Source organism: Protopterus annectens, chromosome 9.part0 (assembly GCF_019279795.1).
Source record: "Protopterus annectens isolate FY-2018-M chromosome 9.part0, PAN1.0, whole genome shotgun sequence".
In the NCBI taxonomy this organism is placed as follows: Eukaryota; Metazoa; Chordata; order Ceratodontiformes; family Protopteridae; genus Protopterus; species Protopterus annectens.
This window is the reverse complement of record NC_056743.1, coordinates 1,916,246,225-1,916,264,204: the sequence shown is the minus strand read 5'-3', so window position 1 is coordinate 1,916,264,204 and position 17,980 is coordinate 1,916,246,225. Positions and strand designations below refer to the sequence as shown.

At 41.9% G+C, this 17,980-nt stretch overlaps 1 protein-coding gene across 1 annotated transcript in view; it reads right to left on the bottom strand.

Annotated features, from left to right (window-relative positions):
• Positions 1-17,980, bottom strand: part of LOC122810830 (voltage-dependent P/Q-type calcium channel subunit alpha-1A-like) — a 954,642-nt gene that overhangs the window by 565,209 nt on the left and 371,453 nt on the right. The window lies entirely within an intron of this gene.

The window sequence follows — 17,980 nt, the reverse complement described above, 5'->3', positions numbered from 1 at the left end:
AGAAAAGAGATTAACCAATTATAGAAAGATCATATGAATATGAGAATTTTTTATGAATACTGAATGAACTGGTGAATAAGTTTTAAAGAAAAATATAAAAAGTATTTTCTGGAATATCAAGCAATGAGAAAGAGAAAAAAAATAAAATATAAGCAATTAAGTCATGAAGTGTTTAAAGAAGTAATAGAAAATAAGATAATCATTTATGAAAGGAAGAAGATATATGAAATGAATGAGGAGAATATTAAAAATGTTATATAAGCAGAGATATTTTTACAGGGGAAAAAAAGAAGAGATGGCATCGTATTTAAAAAAGTGTGAGAGAGACCAGCAAATGTGTGCAGGATTCTGATGAAATGTTTCAAAGAAACCTGTTTGATGGAGATGAGCCAGCAAATGATAGATGTATAATTACAACCCTCCAGTCGGGAGGGTTGTGGGATGATTTACTCAAGGAAATGATGGTGCTGAGTGAGACAGAAAATGAAGGCGATGTTTCCTGGGGAGGGGGTCCTTATGGAGAAAATACAAAAGGAGGATGCAGAAAGAAGCCTGAAGAATAGTGGTAAGATAGAAAAGAAAACATATGCAGTGAAAGTAAAAGAAGGCAAAAGTGGAGTAGCAGAAAAGATGACAGAAGAAAATGAAAAACAGAAGTAAAAACTGAAGTACGTGTTAAGGAATCAAAGTAAAGAAGACAAAGAAATTGACAGGTATGAAGTATGGGACAATTTAATAGCTCCTTTGGGTGCAAAAGTACATAAGATAAGAATATTTATTTTTATTAACAAAGAGACGTTTTGTGACATTATATTTGAGACTGTTTTTTCAATGGAATTTAGAAATTGACAGGTATGAAGTATGGGACAATTTAATAGCTCCTTTGGGTGCAAAAGCACATAAGATAAGAATATTTATTTTTATTAACAAAGAGACGTTTTGTGACATATTTGAGACTGTTTTTTCAATGGAATATTTTTTTTTTGGGGAATACAAAAAAAGAAATACTGCAACCCATAGAGTCTTTATGTGATAAAAGTATTTATGTACAATTTTGAACAGAGGTAGAAAGAGAGATTTTTAAAGGACATTTAAAAGATTTATGTAAAGATGTACTAGACATTGCAAAAGTTTATGGCAAAAGGGGTTTATGGACTGGTGCCTGGGATTGTAATATTGTGTTAAAAACAAAAAGAGGAAATATTATACATATACCAGGCATGATAAATGTGGAGGGGGATAGAGGTATTGTAAAATACTGGGAACTATCCAAAATATGTTTTTTTTTTTTTTGTGGAAAAGAAGGACATTTGATAAGTAACTGTGGCAAAAGAAAATGTTTTATTTATGGGTAAATGGGATATGATGCAAAAAATGTAAATTGAAATGTTATAAATCTAACAAAATTGGACATTTATGGGTGGATTGCAAAAATTAAAATAACAGTAAGGAAAAAACAAAAAGAAAGAGGAGAAAATGAACACAGAGAAGAAATTTTAGAAGTAGTGGAAATAGAAAAAAAAATAGTTGAGAAAAATAATAAAGAGGATATAGAATAAGATTATGAAATAAGTGGTGACAAAGACAAACGGGGAGGCAGTAAAAGAAAAATATTTCTATTGGTAAAAAGGTAAAAGACAGAAAAGGAAAATTTAAAGGATAAGGACAAAATAAAAATAAAGGAAATGGATGAAAAAGAATATACACAGCTAAAGACTGGGTTTTGGTGTAATGGTTAAGGTGTTTGACTCACAAATACAAGGTACAGTGTTGGATTCTCACCTTTGGGAAGGAAATTGGTCAGGCTTACAATGGTCTGTTAAGAAAGCTGGTCTAGTAATTAACTATGAACTTATGAAACCATGAATCTAAGGAAAAGAGAAAATGAATTGTTTAGAGTGCTTTCTTTAAATGTGAACAATATTAAGAGTATAGTAAGAAGAGTAGGAATTTTGCAGTGGCGTAATACATCATTTTGCAGTGGTGTAATACCTGTAATGTAGGTGTAATTACATTAGAAGACACAAGATTATAACAAATAAAGAAAGATTACAAACAGAGAGACTATGGGGAGGAAAGATAATTTGGAACTTGGGAAATGACAGATGTTCTGGAGCAGCCGTATTATGTAGAAATACAGTAAAGATATTAGACGCAACTTTATCAAAAATGGGAAGTTTAACTATAGTAGAGGGAAAGAAAAAGAAGTTATGTAGTTACCATAACGTTCCATGTGTCTGGTCCATCTCCGCCTTTATTCTCACATATGGGGTTGGATCTGATCCGTCGGATCCATCTCGGCCTCATGCAGAAGCTCGTGGCCTTCAACTAATCTCTTGGGTATTCCTCCCTTCCCAGAATACACATCCCCATTACCTCATATCTTGTTTGCCCACTAAAGAAGCCAGTAATTATATCAAAGAAGATAGAAGTAACACTATTGAAGCTATTTAAAGAAACATTTCAAATAACAAGGAGTCCTAGAAGGCCTCATCTTGTATCACCCATTCTTCCAGGAGTCTATGAAGGGGTAAGTTGGAGGGTTGTGAGAATAAAGGCAGAGATGGACAACACACATGGAACATTATAGTAAGTACATAACTTCTTTATGTGTTGTTGTCAATCTAGCCTTTATTCTCACACATGGGACAGCACCCCTAGCATCCTGAATCTTGGCTGGCTCATGGAAGAATATTCCTCAGAATCATTGATCCAAAGGAAGCCCTACCCCTGGAGGCCAAATCCACTTTGTAATGAGTAATAAAGGTATGGAGGTCTGACCATGTAGCTGCTGCACAAATATTATCTAGGGATTCTCTGGCCAGAAAGGCTGAAGAAGTAGCTACAGCTCTAGTAGAATGTGCTTTGACTGGTTTGGGTAACTGTTTATTTTGAGATTTATAAATACAGTTAGAAAACCATTTTGACAAGGTAACTTTGGAAACTGGCAAGCCTTTTCTCGTTTCAGAAATGGAAACAAACAACTGATCTGTTTTTCTGAAGTCCTTTGTTCTGTGTAGGTAAAAACGCAGTTGCCTGTGAACATCTAATAAGTGTTAAAGATTTTGTTTTCGAAATTTGGGAAGAACACTGGCAACTCAATGGACTGACTGAGATTAGACTCAAACTACTTTGGGCAGGAAGGAAGGGTTAGCTTGTAATGAAACTCTGCCTTTGTGAAATATTAAATAGGGTGGGTTTATCGACAAAGCCTGTAATTCAGATACCCTTCTGGCAGAAGTAATAGCTACTAGAAAAATTGTTTTCCAAGTTAAGAATCACAATTTGCTGAAAGTTCAAATGGAGAATGTGTCAAATGAGATAATACAAAATTCAACTCCCAAGGGTAGAAGGACTTTGGTAAGATGGTCTCAGCAACAAAACTCATTTCAAAAAGGTTTTGCAAAGTTTACGGGACATGACAGGGTAACAGCTTTTGAAATTGCAGCTAACTGAACTCTTACGGTAGCTGCAGCACCTCCTTCACGAAAAAGCTTCACTAGAAAATCCAGAATGAAGTACAATGGAGCAGTAAAAGGATCTACATTCTTTTCCATGGCCCATATGAGACATTTTTTCCACTTGTTTTTTAAAGTTTTTCTGTGGAAAATTTATGTGACGAAAGCAAAATGTGTCTCCTTGGAGAAGATAAAAGAGGATGCCTGGCTATCATTGGAATTGGAGCAGCCATGCTGTCAATTTTAGGTTTTTCAAGTCCAGAAGAGCCAGTCCTTGCAGATGTGAAAGCAGGTCTGGAACTGGGTCCAGAATCCATGGATCTTCCTGGAGATGAGGCCATAGATAGGAAAACCAAATATGTTGGGGCCAGTAAGGGGCAATGAAGACGACTGTTCTCTTCAACAATTTTGCTTTCTGTAACACTTTGGGAATCAAGGGAGTTGGAGGATAAGCAAATATAAGTCCCTGGGGCCAATCATGCACCAGTGCATCCCTCTGTCACTCCACCTGAGGGGGGATTAGGGTAAAGTAGCTGCTGCATTTGTTGTTCAAGGGTGATGCAAATAGATCGCAGCAAGGCTGACCCCATTTCTGGAAAATTCTTTCCACCACTTCCTGTTTGAGAGACCACTCGTGAGGCATCAACATTGCCCTGCTGAGCTTGTCCACTATAATGCTGGATTTCCCCAGGATATGAGTTGCACTCAGAAAGTGGTTGCAAGATATTGCCCATTGCCAAACTCGGAGGGCTTCCCAACAAAGTGGGTAAGATTTGGTGCCTCCCTGTTTATTGATGTACTAGACTACTGACATGTTGTCTGACTGGACTGCTATTGTTCCCTGAGGAAAACTGTCTTAAAAGACCTGCAATGCCAGAAGCACTGCTCTCTTCTCTAGAACATTTATAACAGATAAGCCTTGTGGGAGGACCAGGTGCCTTGGACTGTCTTTTCCCAGATAATGCCCCTCCACCCTTTCCGGGAGGCATCCGTGATCACCGTGGCCTGGGGTTGACTGGGTAGAAAATGACGACCATGACAGATTTGACTGTAATAAATCCACCAATGAAGATAATTTCCTGCAGGCATTGATTACCAAATCGTGTGAGACATTGGTAGATGTAGGAATGACCATTGGGTTGACAACAACCATTGGAGAATTTGCATATGAAGGTGGGCTAGAGATTGTCACTAAAACTTGAAGTACTAGTTTTACAGATGCTCTTATCTTGTGAACTAGGACTTTTACCTGATTTCTTAATGAAATAAGTCTGTTGGGTGGAAATTTCACTATCATTTCTTTGGTGTCTAAGTGAGCTCCTATGAAAGTTAGATTTTGACAGGGTTCTAGAGCCAATTTCTCAAAATTCAAGGTGATTCCCAGATGATAGCAAAGATTTATAGTGGCTTCTCCTGCCCTTAGGAGTTGATGCCTGGATGTGTCAGTTAGGAGCCAGTCATCTAGGTATGGAAACACTCAGAATCCTTGATGTCTGAGGTGAGCCACAACCACTGCCATGCATTTGGTGAACACGCTGGGGGCTCTAGTGAGACCAAAGGGCAGGGCTTGAAACTGGTAGTGACTGGCTCCTAACTGGAAGCACAGATGTCTTCTGGAGCGCATGTCCATTTTTATATAGTAGTAATCATCCTGAAGATCTATTGAGCACATCCAATCATCTTTTCCTAGAAAAGGAAGAATTGACTGCAGGGTGACCATTCTGAACTTGCTCTTTTTGATCGACTTAATTAGACTGCTGAGATCCAGACTAGGTCTCCAGTCCTCTCTTTTCTTTGGTACCAAAAAGTATCTTGAGTAAGTTCCATATCCTCATTGGTCTGAGGGGAGTTCTTGGATGACTCCTTTGTCTAGCAACTTTAGAATTTTGACTGGGTGGTATGTCTGGGATTCTTTTGTTCTGATGAAGGGGATAGATGAAGGGAATAACCTCTGGATATTATCTGATCCACCCATTAGTCATTTGTAATGTGTAGTCAGGCCTGTGGGTGCAGGGACAGTTGACCCCCAATTGTCTCCAGAGGTGAGCTATCGGGCCTCCATTCAGGAGTGCTGAAAGGGCCTAACAAAGAAGGAATCTCTAGAGCCCTGATTTTGCGGGCCTCCCCTGCCACGAGGACCACTTCTTCCATTGTTGTTCCGTCCTCTACCTCTGGGGGAACTTTCACCCTGTGTATCCTGGAAAGAACTTTGAGATTTTCGGAACCACATTTTTCCTCTACCTTTCTGACCTTTGGGGTAGAATCTAGTCAGAGTAGACAAACGGACTCCTATGGCAGACAAGGTCTTGCCTTCTTGTTCACACCTAGTGAGAGTTTCTTACACTTTGGCCCAAAAGAGATGAGCCATCGAGAGGCCCTGTGAAATTGCAAAGTTGCATCCAGGCCTGCCTCCTAATCATGATACCTCAACCTGTGGTTTTACTCGCTCCATCCACTGCATATGAAATGAGTCTCATGGAGGAGTTAACTACTGAATTTAGGGTGGTAAGCTGAGAGGCTTCTTTATCTCAGACCTCATCAGCCACAGCTCCTTGCAGGATATCTGATAACTCTTTCAGCAGATCCCTTTGCAGTCTAGTAAAGTATGTCAAATAATTCAGTGAGCGCAACGTAAAGCCTGCTGAAGAAAAGATGCACCTCCCATATCTATCAATCAACCTAGAACATTTGTTAGGAGGATGAATATTGGAACTGGTCTCAGAAAGTTACTTTTTATTTGCTTGCGCCACGACTATTGCATCTACCGCTACTCCCTTTTTAAGAAAGTTCTTATTTAGAGGTGAAGTGATGTACTTGTTTGGCCTTCTCTGGGTCAAACCAATGGAATCTGGGTTCTCCCATGCCTTCTGAGAGATTACATCAATAAGTTCATCTGAAGGTTGAGTCACCCAAGAGGTGAAAGGATGGGATCCAAAAGCCTTCAGCTATACTGACTCCTCTGCTGAAGGGGTGTTGGACTTCCAGTCTCCTCTCTGTTTCAGCAATTCTAGGATGTCTCCAAAAGAAACATCCTCAGGTGGAGACCTTGGGGATCCCATAGCCTCAATGAGGTCAGTATCTGTAGTGACTGACTCCTCTTTGGAGTCAAAATGCTTCCTCTTACAAGTTCTCTTTTGAGGGACTTCTTCAGTGGGGTAATCTGGAGAAGTGTCAGAAGAGATGGGGTTCTCCCTAGGGACATTCTGAGGCTTGGGATCCCACTGTCCTTGTGGAAGGATTGATTGAGAGGCAGAAGTCACCAGTTGGGAAAGGGAAGGAAGATCCTGGGAAGACTGGACTCTTGACTGACAGGCAGTCAAAGCTCTCCACACAGCCTCAAATGCCCCCTGTCCCTGATCCAAGGCACTCTCCGAAGCCTATGAAAAACCCATCGGAGGCAAAGGTCCTCTGTGATCCGAGGCAGAGGTAGGAGCTGAGCTGAACTGTGCTGAACTGTGCTGAAACTCCGAGAAGCAAGGTCCAATCAAAGAAAAGGAAGTTGGATCCCTGCCCTTGGATCCAGGCAGAGAGCTATGGCTCCTAGATTCCTCCTGCTCCAACAGAGCAGAGGAACTAAGAGCCAAAGTCAGATCAGAAAGAAGAGTTGATGTCTGATCAGAAAAAGTCACAACCTGGGCATCCAGATCTCCTTGCTCCGAACTTGAGAGACAGGTCAGAGGAGGAAGAGAAGGAGCAGAAGAGGGGAGTGACGTCTTTGGATCCAAAACACCTGGGCTCTGATCCAGCTGTAATTTGGCTAATGCCGGTGTCTTCAGCAGCCTTCTAACCACTCTATCCACATCTTCATCTGAAGGACTCCTAGTTGAATGGATGGAAAGGGTCGGAGATTTCTGCAAAATCGGAGAAGGGAGCCGAGAGGAAATTCTTTCCAATGATGGGGTCCAGCTCCATATATTGAGCGATATCAGAGCTGAGGGAATTGGAGCTGATGACTTAGAATGCTCCAAAGTTCCCTTGGATCCATGAGCTGACTACTCCGAAAAAGCTGTTGGAGTAGACAACTTTGGTGCTGGCTCTAAATATTCCATTGGCACCGATGGTCTTTTCTTTGTCTTTTAAGATTTCACAGAGGAGGCAGTAGAAGAAGAAGAGGATCCAGGTTTTGAGGACTCCTTGCCACCTGAAATAGCTTCAGTATAGGGGCCCAGAATCATACCCTTAAGCATCAGCTTGTTATGCATTTCTAGAAGGGCTCTGTGATTAAAGGCATGACAGATACTGTATGACTCCTGCAAGTGTATAGGCCCCAGACAATAAACACAAAGTATGTGAGTCACTCAAGGGCATTTTCTGGCTGCATTGAGTACATTTTTCAAAGTCCAGAGGCTTGTCTCCCATATCTTTTTGAGACATATTGAACAGCCTAAACAAGAACAAGCACAAGTAAAAAGAACACACTACAACTACTTATCACAAATAGCTATCTCTAGATATATATTTATATAGTATATACATGAAGAGAAAGAAACTAGAGAAGCTCTATAGCAGAAAACTAACTAACTATACTAAGAATAACTATTAGTAGGATTAAAGGGGTAAAAAGGGAAGGCAAAATGCCATGAACAAATGTCAATGCATGATTTTAACAGGAAGGGAATAAACAACACACACTAGAGCTACTAGAAGTTGAAAAATATTAAGAAATATTAATAAATTTTAAGAGATATTCCTCACTTAGCCCAGAACTAAAGAAGGGACCACGTCTCCAACAGAGCTGCAAACAAGATCTGAGGAAATGGAGAAGTGCATTCTAGGAAGGGAAGAATGCCCAAAAGCTTAGTTGAAGGCGACGAGGTTCTACAAAAGATTGAGACAGATCCAACGGACTGGATCCGACCCCATATGTGAGAATAAAGTCGAGACTGATAACATATCAGGTATACAGGATTATACCATTATATGCTTATGCTAACTGGAAAGAAAATGAAAGCTTATTTCATCAGATTTTAGACTATGTAGTGATAAATATGAATATTATAATGACAGGAGATAATTGTGATTTTAAGAGGCAAGCGTAAAAAGAAAGGAAATGATATAAGAGAAATGTTAGAATTTATACAATGTGGTAAGTTAAACCGTGGGACAAAAATTCATGAACTTACAAAAGGGACATGTATAGAACTGAAATAGATTATTTTATAGTATCAGAAGGTTTAATTATAGGAGAAGGGGAGGTATTTGAAACAGGATTTTCTGATTATCTTGCAATATGGCTAGATATAAAAGAAAACAAGGAATATATATAATAGGCAAAGGAATAGTAATACAGTTATAGAAAAATCATATTACTATGAACACATTTTATAAAAATGGTCTGAATTGTGGATGACATTTAAAGAAAAATATAAAAAAGTTTTTTACAGTAGTAATATGATGTGAGAAAAGTAGAGAAAAAATATAAAAGAAGGGATATACATCACATGACTGAAAACTCAAAATACTGAATTTCATTTGATTGAGACCACAATACCTAATTTTCAAAATACTGAAAACTGATTTGACTGAGTCTCATTATACTGAAAGCTTACAATGCTGAATTTAAAAATACTGAATTTTAAACCATAGACATGCACATTTACAACACCAATGACTAACTCTTTCCAAAACTTAAAAACTATCTACTTACTCCAGGATCGCATATGCAATTTACTTACCTTACAGTACTGTATACACTGACACTACTGCCCGGAATGCACAAAACATCTACCATATTACTTTAGATACTTCCCATAAAAATGTAAAGAGACATACGCACATTTAGAAACACCACAACACTACTTTCTACACTATCGGTATGCTGACAGTTGGCACTTTAAGTTACAGTAATTTTTTTTTATCGCAATCAAGTCACAGCTGAAGGGAAACACACATCACGTCTATGGCTTAAAATTCAGTACTTTGAAATTCAGCATTGTACGCTTTTAGTCTGCATGTCCTCCCAGCGGTCGAGTGGGTGTTTGAAAGACATGTGTTGAATAGGCGTGCCTTCGTTGAAGATTGGGCGTCGGGCTGGCAACTCGACACCATAAAAACCAACTGCCAATCATTAGCAGACCGGAGATCCGCTGTGGCGACCTCTAACCAGGAAAAGCCGAAAGACAAACAACAACAACGCTTTTAGTACAATAAGACTCAGTCAAATGAGTTTTCAGTATTTTGAAAATAAGGTATTGTGGTCTCAGTGAAATGAAATTCAGTGTTTTAAGTTTTCAGTCATGTGAAGTAGACCCAAAAGAAGATATAACAATGCACTGGAACATTTACAACATAATGATAGCAAGTACTTTGACAAAAAAATTATATGAAAGAAATTATTAAAAAATACAAGTACTGTTATATAAGCAAATATATTTTTGCAAGGAAAAAGAGAAATATTGAGTTACTTAAGCAGATTAGTAAAGGAGGACAATAGTGTAATGAGAGAAATAAAAAAATATAAAAGAAGAAATAGAAAGAACTCAGGAAATGATTATAAATAGTGTAGTACAATATGTGCAAGAAATGTTTAAAGAAAAAAGAAGGTAGTGAAAAAAACATGAAAGTTAACAGAAAAAAGAAAATAAATAATTGGAAAAGAAAATTAATTTAAATGAGCTAGATAAAGTATTAGGACAAGTAAAAATAGATTCAGCTGCAGGCCCTGATGGAATAGGGTATAAAATGTATAAAAATTTAAGGGACTGGCAAAAAAATATTTTTTTAAAGATTTTGACTGAATGGTTTAACTTTTAGTTATATACTTACCATAACTTCGGATGTATGGGATCCATCTCGCCTACATTCATAACTGATGGGTTCGGAGCCGATCCATCAGCTCCGACTCGGCCAACTAATATACTAGAACGAAGTCTCTTATTGGCTGGGCTACCCTCTATCCCAGGATGCACCACACCTGCTTCCCCAGATCTTGTTTGTTCGCTTTCATACTTACATGCAAACACAGAAAAATGCCAGTTACTCCAACCAACTAAAGTTCTTCAAGAGAATATCTCCAAATGGACCAACATTTCTTCTAAATCCGAATGGAAGGGGGAAAGGAGGGTGGGTACGAATGAATGTAGGCGAGATGGATCCCATACATCCGAAGTTATGGTAAGTACATAACTAAAAGATGTAATGGGATCCTATCTCGCCTACATTCATAACTGATGGGACAGCGTCCCTAGCACCTAAATCCCGGGTGGCTCATTGGAAAACACTCCTGAGAACTGTGGAACCAAAGGAAGCCCTGCCTCGAGAAGCCACATCTATTTTGTAATGAGAAATGAAAGTGTGCGGAGAAGTCCAGGTAGCCGCAGCACAAATATCATCTATTGATAATTTGGAGTGGAATGCTACAGAAGTAGCCATTGCCCTGGTAGAATGAGCCCTGACTGGAAAGGGAAGCTCTTTGTCAGCCTGCGAATAAATGAAACAGATGCAATCTTTAATCCATTTGGCTATGGAGGTTTTAGCCACTGGTTGACCCAACCTGTTTTTTGCAAAGGACACAAACAGTTGATTTGACTTCCGCGTCTGAGTAGTCCTGTTCAAATAAAAACGCAGTTGTCTATGGACATCCAACTGATGAAAGATATATTCTGCGTTATTGGAGAATTTGGGAAAAATACAGGGAGCTCTAGGGACTGTTGAATGCAGAAAGAAGATGCTACCTTTGGTAAAAGAGGGATTTAATTTAAGGGACACTCTATCTTTGTGAAAAATCAAATAAGGAGGATTAGAACAAAGAGCCTGGAGCTCTGAAACCCGCTTGGCGAAGTTATGGCCACTAAAAAGCGGTCTTCCAAGACAGGAATTTCATATCACAGGCAGCTGCTGGTTCAAAGGGTGGGCAGTTAAGGCAGCCAGGACCATATTTAGGTCCCAAGGGGACACAGGATGAGATATCGGGGGCCTAAGGAGCCACGCTCCTTTAAGGAAAGACTTGCAAAGCTTGTTTGCTATTAATGAAGGTTCAAAAGAAACATGAAAATTAGAGATGGCCGCTAGCTGAACCTTAATCGTGGAAACTGAAGAGCCCAACTGAAAAAGAGAGGCCAGGAAATTTAAGACCTCCGGTACTGGGGCAGTAAGAGGGTCTATACCTTGTCGCTGTGCCCAAAGGGCAAACCTCTTCCATTTGCTGGAATACAGTTTGATAGTGGAAGGTTTGTGAGAAGAGGACAAAATGTGGATAACCTCCGGAGAGGGAACTGTCCCTGACTAAGGATGGAAGTGGAGTAACCAAGCAGCCAACCTCAAGGACCTGAGAGATGGGTGAGACTGTCCTGACTGATGAGTCAACAGGTCTGGCACCGGGTCCAGAAACCATGGACCTTCCACCGCATACCTCCGAAGGAAGGGGAACCAAACCTGATGAGGCCAGTGCGGGGCAATCAAAATCATGTCGCTCTCCAGGTAAATTGCCTTCTGTATCACCCTCGGCAGGAGGGGAACCGGAGGGAAGGCATAAAGGAGACCGGGGGGCCAAATGTGGGTTAGAGCGTCCCTGGGAATCTGTCCCTGAGAGAGAGTCAGAGTGAAGAACTCTCTGCACTTCGCATTGTGGGGGCTGGCAAACAAATCGCAGCAAGGGAGACCCCATTTGGCGAAGATTTTCGCAGCCACTCTTTGGTTGAGGGACCACTCGTGGGGTAACAGGATAGTCCTGCTTAGTCTGTCCGCAATCACATTGGATTTCCACGGGATGTGCGTTGCCATTAGGAAGCGGTTGGTAGCTACCGCCCAGTGCCAAAGTCTCATGGCTTCTCTGCACAGTGGGTACGACCTGGTCCCACCTTGCTTGTTTATATACCAAACTACCGACATGTTGTCGGATAGGATAGCAATCAGACCTTGCGGGAGAGCGTGATGGAGAGCTTGTAGTACCAGTAGCACCGCTCTCATTTCCAGGATATTGATGTGTAAATGCGCTTCCTGGGGTTGCCATGTGCCTTGGACAGACCTGTCCAGATAATGACCCCCCCACCCTACCTGGGAGGCGTCCGTGGTCACAGTGGCAATGGGGGAATGAAGGATAAAAGGTTGCCCCTGGTCGAGATTGGATCGGAGGAGCCACCAACGCAGATCTCGACGGCAACTTTCCGTAATCATAACCAAGTGGTTCAAGGGAAGTTCCTGATAGGACCATTGAACCGAAAGTAGCCATTGCAGCACTCGCATGTGCAGTCTGGCTAAGGGGACTAGGAGAATAGTTGATGCCATCGACCCCAATACCTGCAGAATCAGATTGGCCGGAGCTCTTGATAGGGGGAGGCAGGATCGAACTTGATTCTGCAAAACCTGAATCCTTTCTGCCGGTAAGAAGGCGCGCATCCTTCTTGTGTCTAACTCTGCGCCTATAAAGGTAATACGCTGAGATGGCTGTAGCACAGATTTTTCCCAGTTGAAAGTGATTCCTAGGAAATGGCCCAAGCTGACTGTGGCCATGAGCGACTGAATTAGTAGATGCTTGGAGGTGGCAGTAAGGAGCCAGTCGTCTAGATATGGAAACACTTGTAATCCTAGACTTCTCAGGTGAGCAGTCACCACTGCCAGACACTTGGTGAACACCCTGGGGGCTGTGGTGAGACCAAAGGGCAGTGCTCGAAACTGGAAATGACTGTCTCCCAGGCGGAAGTGTAAATGACTCCTGGACTCTTGACTTATCAGAATGTGATAGTAAGCGTCCTTGAGATCTATGGAGCACATCCAGACATCCTTCTCCAATAGTGGGAGAATGGACTGAAGAGTGGCCATTCGGAATTTGGACTTTTTCACAAAGCGATTCAATGAACTGAGGTCCAAAATGGGCCTGAAGTCCCCTGTCTTTTTTGGCACCAAAAATAGTCTTGAGTAAGTTCCTGATCCGATCTGTTCGGTGGGGACAGGCTGGATGACTCCTTTTTCTAGCAGCTTTGAAACCTCTATTGCTGCTTGATCCCGCTGACTGGGTGGCACATCCGGGATTTCCCTGAAGGGAAGGGGGGGCTTGATGAAGGGAATGAGATAGCCGCTGGTAATAATCCGGAGCACCCACTGGTCGCTGGTAATAGCTTCCCAAGCCTGTGGGTGTTCCGCAAAATGACCCCCGACTGGCTCCGGAGCTGCACAGTCAGGCACCAACTCAGGGACGGTGAGCGTAGGAGGAACCACGAAAGGAATCGCAGTCTCCAAAGTTACGGGGGCCTCTACCACCTCTGGGATGGCGTCTTCCCGAATTCCCCCCCCTGCCTCTAGAGGGGGGATCACTGGGTGGAGTAGGGAAAGACCTCTGAGTTTTCCTGAACCACATTTTCCCTCCTCTCTGGGCCTTGGGGTAAGGCCTAGAGGGAGCGGAAAAACGGGCCCCAACGGCAGTCAAGGTCTTGCCCTCCTGCTCGCACCGAGTCAGTGTGTCCTTCACCTTGGGTCCAAACAAAGAGGACCCATCAAAAGGGGCGTCAGGGAAGGAAGACTTGAAAGCCTCCGCAAAGGAACACAAGCGTAACCAGGCGTGTCTCCTAAGGGCCACGCCTGTTCCCGCTGCTCTACTCGCCCCCTCGGCCACATACGAGATGAGCCTCATGGACGAGTTCACAATGGATGATAAGGTAGTCATCTGGGCGCCAACAGTGTGGGCTAACGCCTCAGGTAGATTACCTGTGAGGGACTCACCTAGCTCTTTAAGGAGGTCCCTTTGGAGCCTAGTAAAATGACACAGGTAATTCAGCGACCATAAGGTAAAGGCCGCTGAAGAAAGGGTACGCTTCCCGTACCTATCCATGCTCCTGGAATCCTGAATGCCATCACCATCGCATCTACAGGAACTCCTTTCGTTAAAAATTCCTTTTGAGGGGGGGCTGAAAGGAATTTGTTGGGTCTTGCAGGCACCGGTTCCACAGAGTCAGGGTGCTCCCAAGCCCTTCAAGAAATTAAATCAAGTAACTCATCGAAGGGCGGAGACACACAGGAGGTGGAGGGCTGGGCCCCGAAGGCCTTGAGGAAGACTGACTCCTCAGCGGAAGGGGTTTTGGCCTGCCAATCTCCTCTCTGTCTCAGAATCTTAAGGATATCTGAGAAAGAGACATCATCCGAAGATGATTTTGGGGACCCCTCCGCATCATCGAGGTCAGTGTCAGATGTGATAGACTCATCTTGGGAGTCCACGTGCTTCCTCTTGCACAATTTCTTCCATGGAGGCTCATCCGAAGCGGTTTCGGACGGACCCCCCAGAAGAAGGGAACCCCCCACGGGGGTATCCTCAGGCCCTGGGACCCCACTGTCATGGGACTGCAGTACGCCAGAAGCACCAGTCTCTAGGTCTAGGGATGGTGAGATGGAAACCTGCTGAGCCGGCAAGGACATGGCCAGCGCGCTCCTCATGGCCTCAAAGGCAGGACCTCCAGACTCCATGGAGGTCACTGGCCGAGAGACCACGACGGCACTAGGAATCCCCGCAGCCGATGCTCCGAGGGGAAGACTAGGCACAGAGGCACCTAGCTCCAAGATGTTCCCCTCGGCCCCGGCTGAGGAAGTCCCGGTACCGAACCCCGAACCTGAGGACAGGGTAGGAACAATGGTCGGAACCGATAAACTCCGAAGGGGTCTCGGTTCCGACTGTGCGGCTCAGCCTTGCTCCACCATCACCGACTCCAACGGCTCCAAGGAAGTTGGAGGAGGAATCGAAAGCTTTGAGGGGGGGATTGACTCCGGGGCCGAATGGGCTGGAGCCGAGACCATTTTTGCGAAAACCGGAGACTGGAAAAGCCTCTGAATAACTCTATCCAAATCCGAATCAGATAATTTGGAGGATCTAGAGGAAATAGAAAGGGGCCGAGACGACTTCTCTCGGCTCAGACAAGGTAGGGGACCCGGCTCGAAGGGCTCCAACACTATCGGCGCGGATCCGACACAGTATGAATAAGGATCGGCGCCGAAGGAGCTGGAACCGAGGGGAAGAGTCTGAGCTGCACACCTCCATCGGCTCGAGACCAATGGAACCGAAGGAGGTGATTCGCCTCGATGCTCCAACCTGCGGCTCCGAAACTAATGGAGCCGAGGAAAGAGGCATCGAGGGAGACCCTTCGACCCTCGGCTCCGAAGTCAGTGGAGCCAAGGAAGAAGAGGTCGACCTATGCTTCTTAGTAGTCGGCTCCGACGGACTGGTCGGAGCCGACGACCTTTTCTTTTTAGAAGCAGTAGCAGAAGATGAAGCCAAAGCTTCCTCAAAGGAGGGCTTAATAAGGCCCTTCAGGATTAATTTATTTTTGCGTTCTTGAAGAACCCTAGCGGAAAAGGCATGGCAAACACTACATGTCTCTTGCAAATGCTTTGGCCCTAAACAATAAACGCAAATTTATTATCCGTGATAGACATTTTATAATTGCACTTAGTGCACTTTTTAAAACCAGATTTCTGCTCTTTAGACATTTTCACCAACAAACTAATGGAATAGTGGAACAATCTAACTGCCACACAAAAAACAGTACTTCACCAAAAACTTTAAAGCGCGAGAATAGGGCGCGAGCCCTCTGAACACAAGATTTACCTCACAAGGAGAAAGAACAACAAAGGGAACACAACAACGGGCAAAAGCCCTCTAACTTAAACAGGCTTTACCCGGAGAAGAAAAAGGAATAAAAACAGACAACACACTCACTCCACTAAGAAGGGCAAAGGCCCTCTAACTTAAACGGGCCTTGCCCGAAGTACTAACAGATACAAAAATGCCAATAACACTCAAACAATACACAAACTTAAGAATAGCTGTTAAAACAGCTGTTGATTGAATTTATGAGGAAACCCCAGGTCAAAAGACCAGAAAAAAGAAGTAAATACACTTAGCTCCAGTCGAGACCACGTCTAGCTTGATAAAGCGGCAAACGAGATCTGGGGAAGCAGGTGTGGTGCATCCTGGGATAGAGGGTAGCCCAGCCAATAAGAGACTTCGTTCTAGTATACTAGTTGGCTGAGTCAGAGCCGATCCATCAGTTATGAATGTAGGCGAGATAGGATCCCATTACATTTAAGGTTTTATGTATAAAGAATTATGTAGTGGAATACTTAAATTCATATGGAAGAAGGAATGGAGACCAATAGTATTGAATAATAATGACTAAGATCTTTATGAAATAAAACAAAAGAGATCTGAAACTAAAATGGAAAATATTATTGAAGATTACATATATAGTATCAAGGTGCAGGGTTGTCAGGAATTACAAATGATACTTCGAGAAACTGTGGATGATATTATGAACAGAAAAGAAGACATGAAAATCATGATAGCAAATCTTAATAAGGCATTTGACACAATTGGACATGAAATCTTATGGGTAATAATGAAAGAATAAAACATAAGTGAGAAAGATAGGAAATGGTTGCTTAAGCCAAGAGGTATTCATGAAGAGTGGTGTAAGACAGGGATGCCCATTGAGCTGTATACTCTTTGCATTAGTTATGAATGTGATAATATGTGAAATAAATTACAAAATGATGGAGGCAGGGTATATAACACCTGAAGGGTTAAGAATTCCAGTTCTGTTAACATATGCTGATTAGATTATAATTGCTAAAAACAAAATTTGGATAAAAGAAGTAATAATTTACACAAATGAGTGTCTAGAGATGATATGGATGGCTTTAAAAAGAAAAGTAAAGGTTTAGGTGATGTAGTAAAGATCAGGGGTATATATTTTGCAATGAATAAAATTTCTGTGTTAGGTATAAAATTCGTGAATAACGATGTAAGTAGAATTCAGTGGGAAAAACAGATAGAAATAAAAGCAAATATGTCTTTTCTGAAGAAAATATAAATTATCATTCAAAACATGGCTTATTTAATAAATTCAGTACTATTTAGTACTAATGGGAAAAATATCATACTTAGCAAGTGTATTTATGTTGCCAACAGCATTAGAAAGGGAAATATTGCAGATATTTTTTTTATTTAAATGAGGTTCTAGATTAAACCCAGTAAAAAGAGGAGTTTTGTATGTATATAAAGGAGGAGGTTTAGGGTTAATTAACCCAGTGGTATACGCTGCTTAATTAAATTTGTACAAAGTGTTAAAGGGGATAAATGAAAAAGATGAGAGATTAGCAGTAAAACTATATAAATATAATACACAATAATTTTAGAGTATGGTAAAAAGAGTAGAAGAGAAAAAGAATGTATAAATGAAGAAATAAAATGTTATCAAGAAAAATAAGTCATGTACTTACCCTAATGTTCCATCTGTGTTTTCAATTTTTATTCTTCCTCGACTGATGAGTTTGGATCCAAACCATCAGATCCGACTCAGCTGTTGCAAAAGCTTGTGGCAACATAGAACTCTCGAGCTTCTCCCTTCCCCAAAATGCAACAACCCCAAATACCTCAGATCTTGTTTGCTGGCTATAGTATAAGGAAGTAATTCTCATACTGATGGACATAAATGTAAATATAGAAAAAAAGGCTATACAAGGCTTTATCTGGAGCTTTATCATGGCTGGAGTATACCAGAAATGTATATGCACTCAGTCTTCCAGAAAACATAAGGATG